General features: G+C 36.2%; 1 protein-coding gene across 1 annotated transcript in view; it reads left to right on the top strand.

Annotated features, from left to right (window-relative positions):
- Nucleotides 1-13,950, top strand: part of ZDHHC15 (zinc finger, DHHC-type containing 15) — a 128,150-nt gene extending 114,200 nt beyond the window's left edge. The window contains exon 11 of the mRNA XM_011971943.1: nt 9,435-13,950. The gene's annotated coding sequence lies outside the window, so the exon portion shown is untranslated. The remainder of the gene's footprint in view (nt 1-9,434) is intronic.
- Nucleotides 13,951-18,857: the final 4,907 nt, after the last annotated feature.

Below are 18,857 nucleotides of genomic sequence, written 5' to 3'. Positions count from 1 at the left end.
GAGAGAGATACACACACACACACACACACACACACACGCACACACTAAAATTTACTTTTCCATCTATTAATGGATATCAGAGGTGTTTCTAGTTTTTTGCTCATACACATAAAGCTGCTATAAACATTTGTGACCAAGACTTTGTGTAAACCTGTGCTTGGGTAAATACCAAGGAGTGGGATGGCCAAGTCATATGGCAAGCATAGAATTTTTTTTTTAATGAACCATTTTTCTGTCCTGTACCTGTGTGTGGTAGATGCTCACTCTCTCATACTTTCTAGATGGCTTTATCAGATTAAGGAAGTTCCATGTTTTTTAAACTATACTTTAAGTTCTGGGATACATGTGCAGAACGTGCAGGTTTGATACATAGGTATACATGTGCCATGGTGGTTTGCTGAACCCATCAACCTGTGATCTATCTACATTAGGTATTTCTCCTAAGACTATCCCTCCCCTAGCCCCCCAACCCGTGACAGGCCCCGGTGTGTGATGTTCCCCTCCCTGTGTCCATGTGTTCTCATTGTTCAGCTCCCACTTATGAGTGAGAACATGTGGTGGTTGGTTTTCTGTTCCTGTGTTAGTTTGCTCAGAATGATGGTTTCCAGCTTCATCCATGTCCCTGCAAAGGACATGAACACATCCTTTTTTATGGCTGCATAGTATTCTATGGTGTATATGTGCCACATTTTCTTTATCCAGTCTATCATTGATGGGCATTTGGGTTGGTTCCAAGTCTTTGATATTGTGAACAGTGCTGCAATAAACATATGTGTGCATGTGTCTTTATAGTAGAATGATTTATAATCCTTTGGGTATATATCCAGTAATGGGATTGCTGGGTCAAATGGTATTTCTGGTTCTAGATCCTTTAGGAATCACCTAAAATAGTTTCCAAAGTGGTTGTGTATTTTACATTTCCACTAGCATGGAATGAGAGTTCTAGTTGGCCCACATCCTTGAAAACACTTGATATTATCAAACTTTTAAATTTTAGCCCTTCTATTGGGCTTATAATTATATCTCATTGAGATTTTGATTTGTATTTTCCTAAAAATTAATGATGTTTGGCACCTTTTTCTGTCATAGTTTGCCATCTGTATATCTTATTTAATAAAGTGCCTGTTCAAATAGTTTGCCCATTTAAAAAATTGGGTTGTTTTTATATTATTAAATTGTAAGAGTTCTCTTATTTATTTTTTATTTTTTTCGTTAAAGTAAGATTTTTATTTCGTAAGATTTTTCGCTGGGTGCAGTGGCTCACGTCTGTAATCCCAACACTTTGGGAGGCCGAGGCGGCTGGATCACCTGAGGTTGGGAGTTCAAGACCAGCCTGACCAACATGGAGAAACCTCATCTCTACTAAAAATTCAAAATTAGCCAGGTGTGGTGGCATATACCTGTAATCCCAGCTACCCAGGAGGCTGAGGCAGGAGAATTGCTTGAACCCAGGAGGCAGGGGTTGTGGTGAGCCGAGATCACACCATTGCACTCCAGCCTGGGCAACAAGAGCGAAACTCCATCTCTAAATAAATAAAGAAATAAATAATTTTTAAAAGATATTTCTCAGGATTCTTTTTCAAATATAACCTTTTTTTTTTTTATTTAGGTAGGTTTTTGGGGAACAGGTGGTGTTTGGTTACATGAATAAGTTCTTTAGTGGTGATTTCTGAGATTTTGGTGCACCCATCACCTGAGTAGTGTACACCATACCCAATGTGTAGTCTTTTGTCTCTTGCTGCCCCTATCCTTTCCCCCAAGTCCCAAAACTTCAACGTATCAGTCTTATGCCTTTGCATCCTCATAGCTTAGGTCCCACATATGAGAACACACAATGCTTGAGTTTCCGTTCCTGAGTTACTTCGCTTAGAATAATAGTCTCCAATTCCATCCAGGTTGTTGTGAATACCATTATTTCATTCCTTTTTATGGCTGAGTAGTATTCCACATATTTCATATATATATATACACACACACATATACCACATTTTCTTTATCCACTCGTTCATTAATGGGCATTTGGGCTGGTTCCATATTTTTGCAATTGCAAATTCTGCTGCTATAAACATGTGTGCAAGTATCTTTTTTGTATAATGACTTCTTTTTGTCTGCGTAGATACCTAATAATGGGATTGCTGGATCAAACAGTAGATCTACTTTTAGTTCTTTAAGGAATTTCCACACTGTTTTCCATAGTGGTTGTACTAGTGTACCTTCCCATCAACAACATAAAAAGTGTTCCCATTTTACCACATCCATGTCAACATCTTTTTTTTTTTTTAAATTTCGTGATTATGACAATTCTTCCAGGAGTGAGGTGGTATCGCTTTGTGGTTTGATTTGCATTTCCCTGATAATTAGTGATGTTGAGAATTTTTCCATATGCTTGTTGACCATTTGTATATCTTCTTTTGAGAATTGTGTATTAATGTTCTTAGCCCATTTTTTGATGGGATTGTTTGTTTTATTCTCGATGATTTGTTTGAATTCTTTGTAGATTCTGGACATTAGTCCTTTGTTGGATGTATAGATTGTGAAGATTTTCTACCACTCTGTGGATTGTCTGTTAACTCTGCTGCTGTTTTTTTTAATATAATAATAATTATTATTATTATTGCTATGCAAGAGCTTTTTAGTTTAATTAAATCCCATCTACTTATCTGTGGTTTTGTTGCATTTGCTTTTGGGTTATTGGTCATGAAGTCTTTGCTTAAGCCACTATCTATAAGGGGTCTTCTGATGTTGTCTTCTATAATCTTTATGATCTAAGGTCTTACATTTAAGTCTTTAATTCATCTTCAGTTGATTTTTATATAAAGTGAGAGATGAGGATCAAGTTTCATTCTTCTACATGTGGCTTGCCAAGTATCCCAGGACCATTTGTTAAATAGGGTGTCCTTTTCCCACTTTATGTTTTTGTTAGCTTTATTGAAGATCAGTTGGCTGTTAAGTGTTTGGCTTTATTGCTGGGTTCTCTATTCTGTTCCATTGGCCTATGTACCTGTTTTTATACCAGTACCATGCTGTTTGGTGACTATGGCCTTATAGTATAGTTTGAAGTTGGGTAATGTGATGCCTCCAGATTTGTTCTTTTTGCTTAGTCTTGCTTTGACTATGCAGGCTCTTTTTCTGGTTCCATATTAATTTTAGGATTGTTTTTGTAGTGCTGTGAAGAATGATAGTGGTATTTTTATGGGAATTACATTAAATTTGTAGATTGCTTTTGGCAGTATGGTCATTTTCACAAGATTGATTCTATCCATCCATGAGAATGGGATGTGTTTCCATTAGGTTTTGTCATCTATGATATCTTTCAGCAGTGTTTTGTAGTTTTCCTTGTAGAGGTCTTTCACCTCCTTGGTTAGATATATTCCTAAGTTTGTTTGTTTTTTTGTTTGTTTGTTTCATTTGGGTTTTTTCTGCAGCTATTGTGAAAGGGCTTGAGTTTTTTATTTGATTCTCAGCTTAGTTGCTATTGGTGTATAGCAGAGATAGTGATCATGTACATTAATTTTGTATCCTGAAACTTTGCTGAATTTATTTTTTGTTGTTGTTGTTTTGTTTTTGTTTTTGTTTTGTTGTTGTTGTTGCAGTGGCAAGATTTATTAAAGCGAAAGTAAAGTGAAAGCAAAGGTAAAGCTTCCACGCGGTGGAAGGGAACCTGAAAGTGATGCTGTTTCTGGCTTGGGTGTCTTATGCTTATATCCCCTTATGACTCCTCCCCTTTTCTTTTTTCTACTTTATAGGATTAGCTTATTTTCTATCCATTTGTGGGTTGGTGAGCCTGACTAGTTAAAAACATCAAGTTGCAGCTAGAGTTTAAACTCCCTATATGATTGGTTGATGCTTCAATCCCTAACTTGCAGCTGTGACTCATTTTAGCTTAGGGGTAAATCCCCTTTGATTGGTTGAAGTTTTAATCCCTTACTTTGCTGAATTTATTTACCAGTTCTAGGAGCTTTTTGGATGAGTATTTAAGGTTGTCTAGGTATATGGTCATATCGTCAGCAAACAGTGACAGTTTGACTTCCTCTTTACCAATTTGGATGCCCCTTCTTTCTTTCTCTTGTCTGATTGCTCTAGCTAGGACTTCCAGCACTATGTTGAATAAAAGCTCATACATTTTTATCTGGTAACTACTCCATTTTAGGAATGCATTTTAATGAAGTCTGCACATCTGTTTATCATCAATATATTATAAGAATAGAAAATTTTAAAAGTACATATCGAGTAATAGAGAAATGGTGAAATAAATTGCTACTTCATCATGATAAAATATTATGCGACTGTTATAAATAATTATTTTGGCTGGGTACAGTAGCTCATATCTGTAATCCCAGCACTTTGCAAGGCCATGACAGGTGGATCATTTGAGCCTAATAGTTTGAGACCAGCCTAGGCAACATAGTAAGACCCTGTCTCTACAAAAATTAGAAAAAAATAGCTGCACATGTTGGCACAGACGTGTGGTCCCTGCAACTCAAGAGGCTGAGGCAAGAAGATTACTTCAACCTGGGAGGTAGAGGCTGCAGTGAGCTGTGATTGCACCAATGCACTCCAGCCTAGGCAACAGAGTGAGACCCTGTCTCAAAAAAATAATAATGGCTATTATGATGATGATGATGATGATGATGATGCTGAAGAAAAATTACTAGGGTTATTTGAAAAACCTGTATGAGTGCAGTTTAAATTTAAAAGTTTATTTATTATGTTTATTGAGATACAATTCACATACCATATAATTCGACCACTTAAACTGTACAATTCAGTGGTTTTTAGTATATTCACAGAGTTTTACAACCATCACCATACCACAATCAATTTTAGAACATTTTCATTACCCCAAAAAGAAACCCCATACACATTAGCAGTCACTCCCCATTTCTTTCACTCCCATTCCTAGGCAATTGCTAATCTACTTTCTGTCTCTATAGATTTGTCTATTCTGGAATTTCATATAAATTGAATCATACAATATATGGTCTGACGAGAAAATATTTGCAAATCAAATATCTGATAAGATATTTGTGTGGAGAATATATAAAGAATTCTTACAATTCGATAATAAAAAGAAAAACAATGCATGTTTGTATATTGGCAAAGGATCTGAATAGACATTTTTCCAAAGAAGATACACAAATGATTAATAAACACATGAAAAGATGCTCAACATCATTAGCCATTAGGAAAATACAAATCAAAGCCACAATGAGATACCATTAACATCCACTAGGATGGCTATAATCCAAAAGACAGATAACATGTGTTGGCAAGGATGTGGAGAAATAAGAACCCTGATACATTGCTGTTGGGAATGTGAAAGGTGCAATCACTTTGGAAAACAGTTTGGCAATCCCTCAAAATGTTAACATAATTACCATATGACACAGCAATTCTACTCCTATGTATGTAACCAAGGAAAATGAAAACATATATCTACCCAAAAACTTGTACTTAAATGTTTGTACCATTATTCATAATAGCCAAAAGTGGAAGCAACCCAAATGTCCATGTATTGATGAATAGATAAAGAAAATGTAGTATATCCATATAATGAAATACTATTTGGCAACAAAAAAGATGCATGTTACAACATGGATGAACCTTGAAAACATTAAAATTGAACTCATGGAGATAGAAAGTAGAAAGATGGTTACCAGAGGCTGGGAAAGGTAGTAGGGGGCTGGGAGGGAGGTGGGGATGGTTAATGGGTACAAACAAAAGTTAGAAAGAATGAATAAGGCCTACTATCTGATAGCACAACAGAGTAACTAAAGTCAGTAATAACTTCATTATACATTTTTAAATAACTCAAAGGAGTTATAATTGGATTATTTGTAACTCAAAGGATAAATGTTTGAGGAGATGGCTACTCCATTTTCTATGATGCATTTATTTCACATTGTATGCCTGTATCAAAACATTCTCATGTACCCCATATATACACCTACTATGTACCCAAAAAACTAAAAATTAAAAAAAAACTAAAAATAAAACCAGAAAACTAAAAATAAATAAATAAATCATTCTGTAAAGCTATAGTAGTCAAGACAGTGTGGCGTTCACTGTTATTCACCACAGTACTAGAAGGCCTAGCTGGAAGAGTCAGACAAGAAAAAGAAATAAAGGGCATCCAAACTAGAAAGGAAGAAGTCAAATTATCATTGCTTGCAGATGATACGATCTTACATTTGGAAAAACCTAAAGACTCCACCAAAAAACAATTACATAAACACATTCAGTAAAGTTGCAGGATACAAAATCAACATATAAAAACCAGTAGCATTTTTATATGGCAACAATGAACAATCTGAAAAAGAAAATAAGAAAGTAATTCTATTTACAATAACTACAAATAAAATTAATACCTAGGAATTAACCAAAGAAGTGATAGATCTCTACAATGAAAACTATAAAACACTGATGCAAGAAAATGAAAAGTAAACACAAACTATGGAAAGATATTCCATGTTCATGGATTGGAAGAATCAATATTGTTAAAACGTCCATATTACCCAAAGCAACCTGCATATTTAATGCAATCCCTATCAAAATACAAATGACCTTCTTCACAGAAATAGAAAAAGAATCTTAATATATATATATAACCACAAAAAGAAACAGAATAGCCAAAGCTATTTTGAGCAAAGAGAACAAAACTGGAGGAATCACATTACCTGACTTCAGATTACACTACAGAGCTGTAGTAACCAAAATAGTATGGTACTGTAATGGAACAGAATAGAGAACCTAGAAAAAAATCCATACATCTACAGTGAACTGATTTTTGACAAATATTTCACAAACATGCATTGAGAAAACTGGGTATCCATGTGCAGAAGAATGAAACTAGACCCCTATTTTCACCATATGCAAATATCAGATAAAAATCGATTAAAGACAAGTCTAAGACCTCAAACTATGACACTACTACAAGAAAACACTGGGGAAACTCCAGGACATTGGACTGGGCAAAAATTTGTTAAGTAATATCCTACAAGCACAGGCAACCAAAGCAAAAATAGACAAATGGGATTATATCAAGCTACAAAACTTCTGCACAGCAAAGAAAACAATCAAGAAAGTGAAGAGACATCCCACAGAATGGGAGAAAATATTTGCAAACTACCCATCCAACAACATATTAATAAGCAGAATATATAAGGAGCTCAAACAATTAAATAGGAAAAAATCTCATAATCCAATTAAAAATGAGCAAAAGATCTGAATAGGCATTTCTAAAAAGAGGACATATGAATGGCAAACAGATATAGGAAAAGGTGCTCAACACCATTGATAATCAGAGAAATACAAATCAAAACTACGAGGAGATATCTCACCCCAGTTAACGTGGCTTTTATCTAAAAGTCAGGCAATGACAAATGCTGGCGAGGATAAAAAAGAAAAAAAGGAGGAAAGGACATAAACAGACACTTCTCCAAAGAAGACATACAAACGGCTAACAAATATATGAAAAAATGCTTAACATTTTTAATCATCAGAGAAATGCAAATCAAAACCACAGTGAGATGCCATCACACACCAGTCAGAATAGCTACTATTAAAAAGTCAAAAAATAACAGATATTGGCGAGGCTGCAGAGAAAAGCAAACCTTCCTACACTGTTGATGGGAATGTAAATAATACAACCACTATGGAGTACAGTTTGGAGGTTCCTCAGAAAACTAAAAATAGAGCTACCATATGATCCAGCAATTCTACTCCTAGGTATATACCCAAAGGAAAGGAAATCAATATATTGAAGAGATACCTGCATTCCCATGTTTATTGCAGCATGATTCACAATAGCCAAGATTTGAAAGCAACCTAAGTGTCCATCAACAGATGAGTGGATAAAGAAAATGTGGTAGATATATACAAAGGAGTACTACTGAGCCATAAAACAGAATGAGATCCTGTCATTTGCAACATGGGTGAAACTGAAGGTCATGTTAAGTGAAATAAGCCAGGCATAGAAAGACAAACGTCACATGTTCCCACTTATTTGTGGGAGCTAAAAATTAAAACAATTGAACTCATGGAGTTAGAGAGTAGAATGATGATTACCAGAGGCTGGGAAGGGTAGTGGAGGGGTGAGTGCTGGAGGGGAATTGGGGATTGTTAATGGCTACAAAAAAGAAAAAAAAAAAAAACAGAAAGAATGAATAAGACCTAATATTTGCTAGGGCAATAGGGTAACTATAGTCAAAAATAATTTAATTGTACATTTTAAAATAACTATAAAAGTATAACTGGATTGTTGGTAACACAAAGGATAAATGCTTGAGATGATGGATACCTCATATACCAAAATGTGATGATTATGCATTGCATGCATGTATCAAAGCATCTCATGTAATACATAAATATGCATACCTACTATGTACCCATAAAATTAAAAATAAATTTAATAAGATACATTATCCAATTTTCCATAATTATAAGGTTGTGAATAATATCACTAAACATAAATCTTTCTCCTCATTTATAATCATTTCCATAGGATGGAATCCTGGAAGCAAAATTACTGGTATGAATTTTTTAAAGGGTCAATGGATAAGGCCAAATCATTTTCCAGAAAGCTTAAACAAATAGCTACTTGAGGGCCTACTATATGCCAGATATTGTTTCAGGCAGATTATACCATTTTACAGATGAGCAAACTAAGATCCATTGACATTATTTTTCTAGAGTTATGGAGATAAGAGGCAAAGCTAGAATTCAGATTCATAATTGCCCAGTTTCAATGCTTTTGTTATTTCCATGTGGATTTCAAAAATAGTATTTTTGAAGTATCAAATTATATATTTACTAAAGAAAATGTGGAAAATGCAAGTAGAAAGTAGAGAAATGAAAATAAATTACCCATGAATCCACCACTTTCAATAGTTCAGTGTATTTCCTCAGTCTCTTATTACAAATATAATTTTGGGGGTTAAAAATATAGCATTGTAGGCCAGGCTTGGTGGCTCACGCCTGTAATCCCAACACTTTGGGAGGCTGAGGCGGGTGGATCACGAGGTCAGGAGATCCAGACCATCCTGGCTCAGACGGTGAAACCCCGTCTCTACTAAAAATACAAAAAATTAGCCGGGCATGGTGGCAGGCGCCTGTCGTCCTAGCTACTCAGGAGGCTGAGGGAGGAGAATGGTGTGAACCTGGGAGGCGGAGCTTGCAGTGAGCCGAGATCACACCACTGCACTCCAGCCTGGGCGACAGAGCAAGACTCCATCTCAAAATAAATAAATAAATATATATATAACATTGTATATATAATTTTATATACTGCCTTTTTCACTTAACATTTTTCAGTGCTGATCTATACTCTTCATAAATGTAATTTTAATGGTTGCATATTATTGTCAAGTGGGTTTTACCACATGAATATTTACAGTTGTTCAGCTCATCTGTGAATTTCTTCTCTTCATTCCCAGGACTCACCATCTCTGCCTCCCATGAGGCTTACAGAGTTCAATGTTGGAAATCATTGTAATCTTCAAAATAAGTCACCGTGTTGGATTCAAAGCTTCAAAATTTGAAAGAATTCCATGAAATACTTGCTGTGTAAATGTTTCTGGACTTCATATTATTTAATTTACTGACTGAAATCCAATTTGGAATTTGGCAGCAGTTAATTCAAGCCAATTTTTTTGTTTCTTCATTTCCCCTCCCCCAATCCATGAAAGCCTAAATGTAAAATATATCTTTTCATTCATCTTATCAGGTAAAAGGAAATTCAGAAAATTTCCTTGGGGTCTTTAATTCCCCCACAAAGATTATTAATCACATATATAGGGCCTTTTTGGTGTTGAACCGAATCGGACTACATTTGCTGTTTGTGTGCATGTGCATTTGTGAACATGTACAGCATATCTATACAAAATTCTGCTATGGTGTGAAAATCAAGGCTAAAAACCTGAAGCCTTTGTTTAATTATCCTTTTCCTCTAAATAGCAACTTAAATATTTGCTGGACTTTGAACCATCGCTATATCAAGTATCTAAAATTTGGGAGGGTGATTCAGTACACTGTGACCAACGTCCTCAAATTGGAATTTGAACAACAATGTAAAACCTGTTCTGTCACAAATGTTCCTGAAAGCACCACAGCTACTCAAGAAGATCAAAATCAGGACATAAACTTTATTAAACATAATAATCAGTGTTTTAAAGACTTTTTTGTCAGGGTGTGGTAAAATTCTCCAATTACTTTTATTCATTTATCTGCTACCTAGTTTTATTTTAGCCTTTATGAATTATTTTTATGATGAAAGAAAATCTATAAGCCTAAGTTATGGCCCATAGGTTTTGTTAAGGATTTTCAGAGTGACTTTTCAAGTTTAATTTCACTGCCTTTCATAAGGGTAAAGTTTCACAGCTGACATTAGCCTGAGGATTAGCACTAAAGAGCTGTGTTTTCATAGCAGGGGCTATTGTACAGACAGTGATAACCAAATAGTAATATGCCAATTCTTTCTTCTTTTTTTAGCTTCAGTAGTAGCTAAACCATTAATACAGTTTGCATCAATTTACCCATTTATTTATAATCAGCCTTTCTTTTAGTCCTAGTGCCTGAATCAATGAGTGAGAATACTAGTACTGCTTCTTTGCAATAATAATATCTTAAGAGTATTGATGTCTTTCATTTTTTTCATTGAGCAGTCTAGTGCCCAGCTGCTGACAATAAAAGCTCCAACTCTTATAGAGATCAGTGGAAGTTAGAAGCATCTTACAGGTATCAAGGAATTGAGCTTCTAGAGGGATGGTTTGGCTTACTAATTAATCATCCCTGAAATATTTTCGAGTAAAAAAGAGTTGCCTGCCACAATTTAGTGTTGGGGTTGCAGTGGAGCTGAGAAAGTGAACAATCCAGCTACTTAAAGCAACAACAAAAACCTGTTCATCTGGACCCCTAGGTAATTTTGAACAAGGTGAGACTTTTGTCATAAATTAAATAGATTGTGGTCAGCATTACATTTGAGAGAATACTAGACATGATTACACTTATTAGGACTGTTTCTTAAACTCAGAAGCTAAAAAGCAGCCTAGATGACTGTGCACACACTGGGTTTCATGATGAAGTCTTCTTATATATTCAGATGGAAAAAAAATTTCCCCTTACACTCTTTCTCAAAATACTCTCTTGTTTGAGTTTTTCTTGAAAGCTTATTTGGCCATCCCCATGGTTTTATGACAGACAAGCCTTGTCTTCTATTCATATAGATATGCACCTTTTCTACATGTATGGCCTTTACTTACTACACAGTGAGTAGGCCTCAAAGTAATCTTCCTCTTTCCCATCAATCATCTGCCAAGCATTCAGGCAGAGCAGCTGTTAACTATGATTCAAAGTCAGAAAAACATCAAGAACTTCTTTGATGCATAGGGTGTATCAGCACTCAGCTCCCACAGAAGTCAACTCACAAAATCTAGTATCAGTTAACTATAAGGAAGTTCTGGAGAGGTAAAGCTCAGGAAAGCTATAATGCAAAGCTGATTGTTTAATGTCTTACAGATTTACACTGTCTTTAAAAGGCCAAATAAGGCTGGGCGCGGTGGCTTACGCCTGTAATCCCAACACTTTGGGAGGCTGAGGTGGCCAGATCACCTGAGGTCGGGAGTTCAAGACCAGCCTGACCAACATGGAGAAACCCCGTCTCTACTAAAAATACAATAATTAGCCAGGAATGGTTTTGCATGATTGTAATCCCAGCTACTTGGGAGGCTGAGGCAGGAGAATTGCTTGAACCTGGGAGGCGGAGGTTGTGGTGAGCTGAGATTGTGCCATTGCACTCCAGCCTGGGCAATAAGAGTGAAATTCTGTCTTAAAAAAAAAAAAAAAAAAAAAAAAGCGAAATAAATCAGCGTTTTATCAGGGGGCTCAGAGATAAAAAGAAACCCTATTCCTATTGTAGCATTTTGGTCTCATTGGTTTATAGACTCTGATAATATCTCCATCCATGGATAATTTGAGTGTTGGTTAATGTACATAGGTACCCAACTGGTTGATTATTAATCAAGAATACAGAGTTCTGTTTAATAATTAGCACACCCTGATTGGCTTCTTTGCTTGGTTTTCCTTGGATCCCTGTCCAGTAACCTCTGTGGAATCTCATTCCCTAATCGTTGATACTCATTTTCTCCGTTTGCAAAATGAAGATACTCATTGCTAGGATCCTACTGCTGAAGGGTGCTATGTAACTTTCTAGTGCTCTTACATGTCTTTAATTATAGGACTGGAATGAAAAGTTTAACCATACAGTATTTCTAAGCAAAATAGTGTACTCCATTCTTTTATCCGTGCTCTCATTGCTGATTTGTTCTTGCAGAACTTAGAACACTTTGTTAATGTTCTTCCATTCACTCCAATAGGGTCCTCAGAAAGAGACAGAATAAAAAAAATGTTCCCCATGGTATAGCTGGAAATATTAAGGAGAAAAGAGTTTAAGTGATCCCCAATGGAACACAGGTGTCTTATGCAGGGCTCACAGTTACCATGTACAGTACACTGTTAAAGTAACTTGGCTTCCCAGGACTGGAATTATCATGGAGCAGTTAGAATTTTGAGAGTATTTACAACAGGATTGCATTCTGAAAGAGTCACATTTTGTCAAAAATCTGAAAAGTATGCAATTTGTACAACTCTTACTTTCTATGTGATAAGAATGTAATATGTGCGTCTTTCCCCTATTGGCCCCATGTGACACATATTTTTCACACTATGTGGCATCAACCAGTGCCATTACCTCCTGTGGCAACATAGAGCCCAATCTCAAGGCAGACATTGCCAAGGTAAAGAATGCGCTCCATGTTTATGCCAAATTGCACAAAGTATAGACATTGAGGTTAATGGAGATTTAAGCACAATCCTAGCAAGTAAGTTTTAAGAATATTGAATATTATACATTATTGTAACATGAACCTAAAATTTAGCAGGGCCCAAATTCATAGGAATGTAACAGTCATTGAAAGCCTATTCTTTTCACCTCTTATCACACATATCTACATACATGTATGCACATGTACACACACACACACACACACACACACACACACACATTTTCTCCAAAGTAGGCTGCCTGGTCAGCAGGAGCAAATACTTTAATTTAAAGGAATGATTCTCTGTTTTCTCCTTTTAGAAAAAGAGTCTAAGAATCACAGCATATGAAGAACATTCAATTTATACATTCCAGAATCTCTGCTCTCAGAGTAGCTAAGAGAATCGATACAAAAGATGTTCTATGCAGAAGCACAGAGGGCATCTAACAAGATAGTCAGGCCCTTGGAAAAGATCCATATTCTTAGAAAATTAATGAATTCCATCTCATTAGGAATTGGTTGATGAGGTATCATACATCTGCATTTCTTTAACCATAGCTGTAATGTACCATATTAAATTGTAGCCTTTTGCATGCGGGATTGTATAATATAATAATGAATGGGTGGCTCCTAGTAGCATACAACCCATGACTGTTTACATCCCCAGAAGGGCTAGGTCTGTGTCCTGCACAGTATTCAAAACCATTAAATGTGTTATTTGTAGGAGGATGGTACACAGCCATCAGCAGAATGAGTTAAAACCAACAATGAATTCAATATATCAGGAAATAGATTCTTAGTAGGGAATGGCATTAAAGAGAAAAAAAAAACAATTAGATAAGATGCATTCAATGAATAATTACTTTCACTCTGCTGGCTTAATCAGTGAAGGAACAGAGAAGGAAAGCTGGCAGTGGGTCTTGGTAATATATGAACTATATTGGAGTGCCAGAAAAGGAGACCTCAGTAGTTAAGCCCAAGTTGCCAATTTGCTACAATTATTTTTCCCACAAATCTGCTCAAAATGACTGTATATAGTATTCTTAAAACCATGTGTCTTGGTGCAGAAATATTGACAATCGCTGGCCAGCTTTATCTCCCTATATCCTTTATTAAAAGTATATGCATATAATTATTGGGTTTTTTCCTAAATTGTGGCTTTGTTAAACAATGTTGGCAAACCCTAAAGTTTCAGACTACTCTAAGGAAGTTTCTATACATCTAATTTCATAGGGGTATATTGCCGTTTATTCACTCAGGTTGATTGGTATGTGTGGTATGTTGACTCCTCTGTAACATCTCACCTTCTGAGCAGCCCCTTCCATGCGTTCAGTTTTTCTGTCTTTTTTTTTTTTTTTTTTTTTTTTTTTTTTTTTTAGACAGAATCTCCCTCTGTCACCCAGGCTGGAGTGCAGTGGCGCAATCTCGGCTCACTGCAAGCTCCGCCTCCCAGGTTCACGCCATTCTCCTGCCTCAGCCCCCCAAGTAGCTGGTACTACAAGCACCCACCACCACGCCTGGCTAATTTTTGTATTTTTAGTAGAGACAGGGTTTCACCATGTTAGCCAGGATAGTCTCGATCTCCTGACTTCGTGATCTGCCCACCTCAACTTCCCAAAGTGCTGGGATTACAGGCGTGAGCCACCATGCCTAGCCAGTGTTTCTGTCTTATGTTCCTACATGAATATGAATTGGGAAATTAGCTGCAATGGCTTTTAGATAGAAAGTTGACCAGTCTAGTGACAATCACATTCAGTCGTCTCTATTCAGCCTCTCACATCTTTTGCCTTTCACTCTACCATTGCGATGAAAGGAAAAAGAAAGAACTTTTCTTATGTGCCTAAGGGTGAAGTGAACTCTGGATTGCTTTTTCTTACACTGAAGTCTATGTGTACTATTCTCCAGATGCATGTCACCTGAAAAAAGACACATAGAGAGTAGCAACAGACACTGGGACCTATCAGAGGGTGAAGGGTGGGAGGAGGGAGAGGACCAGAAAAAGTAACTAATGGATACTAGGCTTAATACCTGGGTGATGAAATAATCTGTACAACGAACTCCCATGACACAAGTTTACCTATATAACAAACCTGCACATGTACCTCTGAACTTAAAATAAAAGTTAAAATAAGCATAAACAAAACACACTAAAAAAGAAACACAGTAGCCCACTTACTCCTAAATCATACATTACCCTCAGAGAAATATTTGAGGAGACCCTCATTAAGGTAAACCCCAAATAAGGTTTCCCTCAATTGATGCACCATTTGCAGGAAAAGTCCTTTTTCAGACAGAATGTAGAACGCCCCCAATTAGCCAACCAGGAAGGCAGAAGTCATTGAAAATGCAGGGCATTGGAAGCTGAAGTTTGGAACAGTCATTGCTGACTTTCTGACTAATTAATAATGGAGAACTTGAATCACTGAAAAGAGGCCCAACCCATAGAGGTCAGGCTTAACACAAAACCAGAAAAAAATCTTTTATTCCAGCTAAACTTATTTTTTTTTAAAGTAATTACTTTGTCCTAGGTAAAGACCTCAAATATCTCTGTAGAAAATCCCATGTCATCTATTCCAGTGAATCAGTTACAAACAGCTCATATTACAAACAGTGTTACTGGAAAGGGGTCCGGAACCAGACCCCAAAAGAGGGTTCTTGGATCTCATGCAAGAAAGAATTTGAGGTGAATCCATAAAGTGAAAGCAAGTTTATTAGAGAAGTAAAGAAACAAAAGAATGACTACTCCATATCCAGAGCAGCCCTGAGGGCTGCTGGCTGGCCACTTTTATGGTCATTTCCTGATTATATGCTACAGGAGGGGTGGATTATCCATGAGTTTTCCAGAAAAGGGGTGGGCAATTCCAGGAACTGAGGATTCCTCCCATTTTTAGGCCATATACTGTAACTTCCTCACATTGCCATGGTATTTGTAAACTGTAATGATGCTGGTGGGAGTGTCTTTTATAGTGCTAAGGCATTATAATTAGCATTTAGTGAGCAGTGAGGATAACCAGGTCATTTTCATTACCATCTTGGTTTTGGTGGGATTTGCCTGGCTTCCTTACCACATGCTATTTTATCAGCAAGGTCTTTGTGACCTGTATCTTGTGCTGACCTCCTCCTACTCATCCTGTGACTTAGAATTTCTAACCACCTGGGAATGCAGCCCAGTAGGTTTCAGACTCATTTTACCCAGCCCCTATTCAAGATGGAGTCACTCTGATTCAAATGCCTCTGACATATTTTTCCCCTCCTTTTTATAAGAGAACATTTAATCCTAAGGTTTGTAGAGGGACGAAGATCCATCTTCTGTAACTTTTTCTGGCTGAATAGGGGTGATGATATTCCTGCCTATTAGGGTCTCCTGTAGTTGGGGTAGAGAGGAGCTCAGTCAGAAAGTGTCAGTATGGTGAGGGCCATTTATAACTCTGACAAAAGGTGATATCTGGAATATTAAAAAGTGTTCCATTTAAATGAAACATTTAGTAAGCTTATCCTGTATTCCTACAAAAGGGTACAACAGCAATATATTCCATAACAGTAAAGCAAAATAAGTAATACTATCTCAAGTAAACTAAATAAGAAGGTTTTCCATGAACTGGGCAACTGTTGGAACCAAGCTGATATGGGATTGCCAACTGATTCCAGTGTGCCCAGAATTAGAATATAGATCCTGATTTTTGACTCCCCATCCCTCTTGTTTCTTCTGTGCAGCAGTCAGAGATTACAGATTGGTTCACAGGAATAAGCAGGGTTAGTCTAAATTGCAGGGGGAAAAAAACCTCAAAAACAACCAATGAGACTAGAATCTAATAACAGGTGTACCATAGTTCTTGAAACATAATTGTTCTCTCTCCAGTTTCCCATTTTTACTAAAGACAAATTATAATAGGACCAATTCATTTACAAAAATAAGCCTTAGTCTTATAATTGGCCTGAATATTTGTATAAAGTGCAGCAAGAATAATTTTTTTTTCCATATAGGCATTTTAAATTGGCTTTGTTGAAACTCTGTTTCATAAGGAATCTCAGATACGAATTTTTTTAAGCTGAACCCAGCCATGGGTTTGTACCCTCAAATACCAATGAGTTGAGTAAATTCCTCTCCTCTTGAGGTCCCAAGATAATTTGAACCTGCTAAGCCTATCAGAAAGGGACATTCTTTACTTACCACAGGTTAGAAACCCTCAACAGGGACTTTGCAGAAAAGGCATAAGGCCAATTTTCTCAAGGGGCTTTTATTGGATCTACAAGTTAAGTTTGATTCCTTAAAAAGAAGCATGCCATTCCAGTCAAAGCCTTGGTAAAACCAGATTCTCCAATTGTGTCCTGCTGCAAAAGAAAACATTCCTATTGCACTTATGCAAATAACTATATTTCCATAAATTAAGAATACTCACAAATAGTTTCCAAATTCTAGAGAAATTAAGTAGAGAGAAACAAATATGCTCCAAATTTTGTTCACTGGAGTATATTTTATTCAATTGTTAAAAGCTGTAAAGAGCTCAGAAAAACTTTCCTTGACTCTGAAAAACAAAACAAACGATCAGCAACATTTTAAGCAAAAAGTTTAAAAATATTGCTTCAGACTTTTAGTTTAGTCCATGCAGTTAGCTCCTGTTCTACTTGATATTCATGAACATTTCAGCTCTCCATGAGAGTCTTGAAAGTTTTTCCAGGATTACCATAACTTATGATAACCTGGGATTCTATTTTGTTATTTAGCCAACTTGATAACTTAAAAATTTTTTAAAGGCAAAAACCTTTACTTGTGAAGATGGAAGACTTAGCTTTCCAAACAACCTCTCTCTTTTTTTTCCCTTCTTTTTCCTGCAGTTTATTCAAAAGGCAAACAAAAATTTTTATTATCCTTAAATATTATATAAAAATGTTGTTCAAGAGAGAAATCCAAATTTCACCTTTTGCATTAGTGTACTATTAATGCAAACCCCAATTTTCAATAATATCTGATAGACAAATCTACACAATTTTAATGTTTGACCATAAGGTTAAGATTTTCATTAACCTTTTATAATGCTTTACAAATTTTTGTTAAAAAAAAGATCAGTCCTCTAAGCAAAAGGTGTTATGCTTTTATTCCAATGTTCAATTTATGGAAGACCTAAACAATTCCCTTTTAATTTTAGCCAGTATGTTCACACACAATTTCTTTCACAAAATTAATTTTTCACAAACCTTCCACAATTTGCTCAAACCTTCAGCTTTATCCTATCTAACTTAAAATAATCCTTTAACCCTTTAGGCAGAAAAATCCACATTCCCATGCCTTTTTATAATCTTTTACCAAAAACGTATTTCACTATCCTTACACACCATGCATGTAAAATGTTTTATTTCCCAACAATTACTAAAGTCATGTAAACTGAAGGCATAACGATTTTTATTTTTCTGATAAAATATTTAAGCTCTTTTTAAAAAAACCAACTAGTCAATGCTCTTTCATATTACACACACATCACATATAAATATACAAACACACAGAAGGTTCAAAAGTTGTAAGGGTTTTCATTCTCCCATTTCTTAATTAGATTACTAGCTTCTGGGTGGAGCCCTTGGAGGAGCAGGGCCAGGAAAGCATTACAGTTTCTACAGCCTAATAAGCAGGCACAGCTGGAAGGCAAAAACAAATTCCAAAAATTAAGGTTCCCATTTTTATACTGGATACTGGATCCCCAAAAGAGAAGTGCTACAGAAAAAGACAGTGCAATGATTTTACCATGTATTTTTTTGCAAAGCAATCCAAAGCCAATTAGCCTATTCTTTGATTAGCCCATCCCCTATGGGAGGCTTATCTCTCAGTGGGCAGGGGAACATCTCCATACCTTCTGGGTGGCCAAGAGCATACTACTTTGATCCAAAAGTGCAAGGAGCTGAGTATCCCCCTATAACTTTCATTAGTTATCTCCAAAACTATATTTCCTACCTAGTTATTACACACCAAAGTTCTGTCATAATGTAAAGTAACTTCTGATACCCCCAAAAGTAAAAAATGTCAGATAATGCAATGCAAAATAGAAC

This window comes from Mandrillus leucophaeus, unplaced genomic scaffold (genome assembly GCF_000951045.1).
Source record: "Mandrillus leucophaeus isolate KB7577 unplaced genomic scaffold, Mleu.le_1.0 Scaffold1251, whole genome shotgun sequence".
Lineage (NCBI taxonomy): Eukaryota > Metazoa > Chordata > Mammalia > Primates > Cercopithecidae > Mandrillus > Mandrillus leucophaeus.
The sequence above is the reverse complement of the archived record's forward strand: the minus strand, read 5'-3'. Positions and strand labels throughout refer to the sequence as shown.